The sequence below is a fragment of the Capsicum annuum genome, chromosome 10, assembly GCF_002878395.1.
Source record: "Capsicum annuum cultivar UCD-10X-F1 chromosome 10, UCD10Xv1.1, whole genome shotgun sequence".
NCBI lineage: Eukaryota > Viridiplantae > Streptophyta > Magnoliopsida > Solanales > Solanaceae > Capsicum > Capsicum annuum.
Genome location: NC_061120.1, coordinates 160,821,831 through 160,826,320, shown reverse-complemented (window position 1 = coordinate 160,826,320; position 4,490 = coordinate 160,821,831). Strand labels below are relative to the sequence as shown.

At 29.9% G+C, this 4,490-nt stretch overlaps 1 long non-coding RNA gene across 1 annotated transcript; it reads right to left on the bottom strand.

Moving 5' to 3' along the window:
* Positions 1–884: 884 nt before the first annotated feature.
* LOC124888054 lies at positions 885–2,658 on the bottom strand. Its single transcript, XR_007045945.1, has 2 exons — positions 1,441–2,658; positions 885–1,348 (listed from the first exon to the last, which is right to left on the bottom strand). It is a non-coding gene; the product is annotated as an uncharacterized LOC124888054 (long non-coding RNA).
* Between the last annotated feature and the right edge of the window lie 1,832 nt (positions 2,659–4,490).

The following is a 4,490-nucleotide window of genomic DNA, read 5'->3' as shown; positions in this document are numbered from 1 at the left end:
ATCTTAACCACAACATATGATTCGTATCTATAACCCGTATCCCTAGAAGAATGAAATACCAGAAGGATCAAACACTGCCACCATACGAGTTCCATCTGCACTTATTTTAATTTCCCTAGAAAGACTAGCTTTCACCCATTTCTCTTTCATTCCTTTCATCGCATAGATTTTCTTTTCCAAGACCACTACATTGTGTCATGTGTAAAAGACTACGAGTGTGTTTATCATTCATATATTATTATTTTTTTTGAGTATTTTTATTTATTGATTTATTTATAGATATTTAATAATACTTGTACAACTTATAAAATTAATGAATAATTAATTTATTTTTATTCATTTACTCTTAAGATTAAATACGATTCATTATCTAATGAATTTTTTAAAATATTAAATTTATTATATTAAAAATATAATATGATAGAATTACCTCTATCATTTACTATTTATTAATTCTTATATCAATAGAAAAGTGGATAAATAAAGATGGACTGAGAGAGAACTATATACTCCTTCCATTCACTTTTACTTGTCATTTTTTGACATGACGCACCCATTAAAAAGTCATCGTTTGCACTCAAACTATATACGAAAAGTGTAGGTCACACCTAAACTATCATAGTGACCTATTACACACCTAAATTATAAAAAAAGTGGAACTATTACCTCCTTAGAAGGTAACGTGGCAGAGAAAGTGTATTCAGGAAGCGTGAGAGGAAGGAAAAAACTTAAAATGACAGCATCCATACACGTGTCACTATTTCATTTGTCATTATATATCATTTAGTACTTCTAATAGTCTTCTTAATATATACAATTAGATTAATTATTTTTTCAATTGAAAAAATATTAATAAAATTATTTTTTTATTTTTTCAACTAAAAAATATTAATAAAATTAAATTTATTTATTTATTCATTTTAATATGTGGGTCCCACCTACTTCAATTGTTTCTTCTTCACCAAAATCACCATTAAAACACCACCATTAACACCATCATCATCAAATTCAAATCTTTCACCACAATAATTTTTAGAATCCACCATAAATTTCATTATCGGAATCACAATACAACCATTACTATCATAAAAATCACGAACAACCACAATATAATTACAACATACTAATTTTTAGAATTTCTTGGATTTGCTGAGGAGTGTGTCAGTGATATCTTTTCTTCCTTGGTGGTTTGTCGGCAGTATCTTGTTCATCACCCGATGCATCTTCTAAGTTATCACTTTCAGATCTACTCTATGGTTCTTCTTCTCTACTCCTTCTACAAACACTTATTTCCCTCATATGTTTCAACCATTCTTGTTACTTCATTTTGTCCTTCCATGCCTTTTTGCTGCCACCAATAACAAAAATACACAAAAGTATGTCATAAAATTACAGAAACAAAGTGGTAAAAAGAAAAACAAATCAATTTTTTAGGCTTACAAGGACAAGAGGAAGTCCAGGGGAGTTGAACATGATCTTGGCAAGAGATTGAGGAAGAAGTCTTGATTGAGAAATTATACCAGTGGGCATATTGTTATCGTTGTTGTGGTTGTTGCTGCTATTGTTATTGAATGGTATACAATAACAATTCTTGCACCTTAACCACCAGAATTATTTCAAGAAACCCCTCAAAATTCATGAAAATAAACCAACAAAGTCTCAAAAAACACAACTTTATTTATATATATGTGTGTATATATGAAAGATTCAGTGTTATCTTTTTGAGCTAAAAATCAACAAAAAACCATAGTATGTTGAATTTTAAGGTGATTGTTTGTGATTTTTGGGATACTAATGGTTGTATTGTGATTCCGATAATGAAATTTATGGTGGATTCTTAAAATTATTATGATGAAGATTTGAGTTTGATGATGATGGTGTTAATGGTGGTGTTTTAATGGTGATTTTGGTAAAGAAGAAGCAATGGGTGACGTGAATTTTTTTTTAAAAAAAATTGACATAATATCTGATGTGGTAATGACATGACGATGATGTGGCGCGAGTGTAAATCACTCTCCATCATGTGAGTAGTTCTTACGTTTTGGGGTGGAATTAGTTCCACTTTGTTATAGTTTAGGTGTCTAATAGGACACTATGATAGTTTAGGTGTGACCTAGACTTTTCGTGTACAGTTTGAGGTGGAAATGATGACTTTTCCCTTGATATGACTATTTTACCATACTACCTCTACTGATTGATGTTTGGAGTAATATGTCGTCGAAAATGGTTTGAAGAATGAACAATTAAAACTAAGGATAAAATAGAAAAATATCTTGTCTTTTCTTCATATGTCAAAAGTGACAAACAAAAAGGAAAATTCAATAAAAAATAGCGACAAGTAAAAGCAAACGATGGGAGTAATATAATATAGTGTATAAAAATTGTATATATAGGAGTATTCACATCGTATAACAAGTGTGTATATATAACAAGCATATCATGTATTATACAGTCTATAACAAGCATATTCCAATAATCTCTTCCCCGTGATGAGTGACTAGAAAATGAGATGGCCCAAAAATAATTTAGGCATGTGACTGGTATGGTCCCTACTAATCACCCTTTCAAGATAATAAGTTAAACACTATAGTGTAATTTGATTACCTATTTAGTTTCCTCGTCTAATCAATTGATCTGCCTATTGCTTATATAGTTATAATGTCACCTTTGTGGGTCAAAAGGCCATGGGCATCTGGAATATATTGTGTTAACCTCAGTGACCTAATTACGTACAAGTAAAAAAAATACTCCATTAAGGCCTTATAAGAACTTGAAACCTAAAAGAAAATTTATGCAACTATATATCAAGAATCCATATAATTATAGCAACCAATATCATAACCAAGTTGATGCAAGTGGGGAACCATGAGTAAAATATTTAATTGATACTGCACATCAGAATATATTCTTAGGATGTGAACTGTTTTAAGAATTGGCTGGTTTTTTCTAATGAATGTTCGTTCTAATGGAATCTTCTTGTGAGATGCTATGGCGAAAAATACAAATACATCTCTCATTTCATGATATATAATCTCTATTTGTTTAATCGGTTATCAAAATAAAAAAAAAAATGAAAATATAGAAAAGAAAAGGAACGATATATTTGTCACTTGAACATGCTTTAGTTAACTATCAAATTAATAAATTGACTTGGAATTGCAGATCCAATATAGAAGCCGCAAATTCGGGCAGAGAACCCACTGCTTTTTGCTTACTACAATAATCACGTAGCTACATCAAATCTCTACTGGGTTAATTACACATATTTTTTACGGTTAGATCTTATTGACATTGTTTTTTTACGTTTAGATCTTTTTGGTTGTTATAGATAAAAATTAGGAAAGAATTGAAATTTTCAAACCTTCTTATGTTGTAAAGAAAAGAAAATATTTATATTTAAAATATCCAAGAAAACCATAAAATTTGATTGTTGTAGTAAAATGCTTTTACAAATAATGATTATTATAGAGAAATTTGACCTAGTGAACCGTAAGCAAAACACAAGATTGAATACTCAACAACAACAATAACTATTAGCGCAATTTCACAAGTGAAGTTTGAGGAGGATAGAATATGCACATACCTTATCCCTATTTTTGTGGCATAATTGAATAGGTAGACTGTTTATGAATTATGATAGACCCATCAGCTCAAAAGAATGATAGAACGTAATATATAACAATAGTCAAAATATCAAAATAATCAAAGTAACAAGTAGTAGTAAAATTGGGGTAAAGGGGTTAAATACATTTTCAACCAAAAATTTTGGATTTGACAGTATTGATTGAAGTTTATATATCAACCACTCCATCCTCGAGATTAGAGTGGGAAGAACAACCCCAACCCCTTCCCCTTGTTATCACCATGACCTTACATAATTTTGAACTTGTACAACAATTTAGTCATAAAAGAGATCCCACTGGCTTTAACCTCAAACCAAACTTAGGGAGACAAACCTGTTCCTTGGTACTACCACATGTATTTGTAATTTGTCCTTTACGATAAGTGAATATAAATCACATGAAAACTTTCTAATCTGGATTAATTAAGAAGTCTATTTGCAAACCAGCAAGTCAATTGTTTGGAAGCTCCACATGACCTGTGAACCAGCAAGTCAAATTATTTGGAAGCTCCACATGACCAAAGACAATATATGATAAATATATTGCAAAACCCATTGATCTTAGAAATGCTCATTTACACCGATATTCTTTTTTAGTCATTATTTTGAATTAGCTTGCATTTGGACATTGCGATATGAAATTATGATTTCAAATCAGTTTTTAGACGTTAGACTTGAGATCATAAATTGAAATCGTGATTTTAAATTTCAAATTCTTCAAAAAATATGATTTGTGATTCCAAATCAAAGTTTGAAAATTTTTAATCGTAAAACTTGACCCATAAATTTATATTTTATAAAACAAAGACTCATCATTTAAATTTTGTAAAAAGACTCATGCTCAATGTGAAAAAATTGTTCATATCAT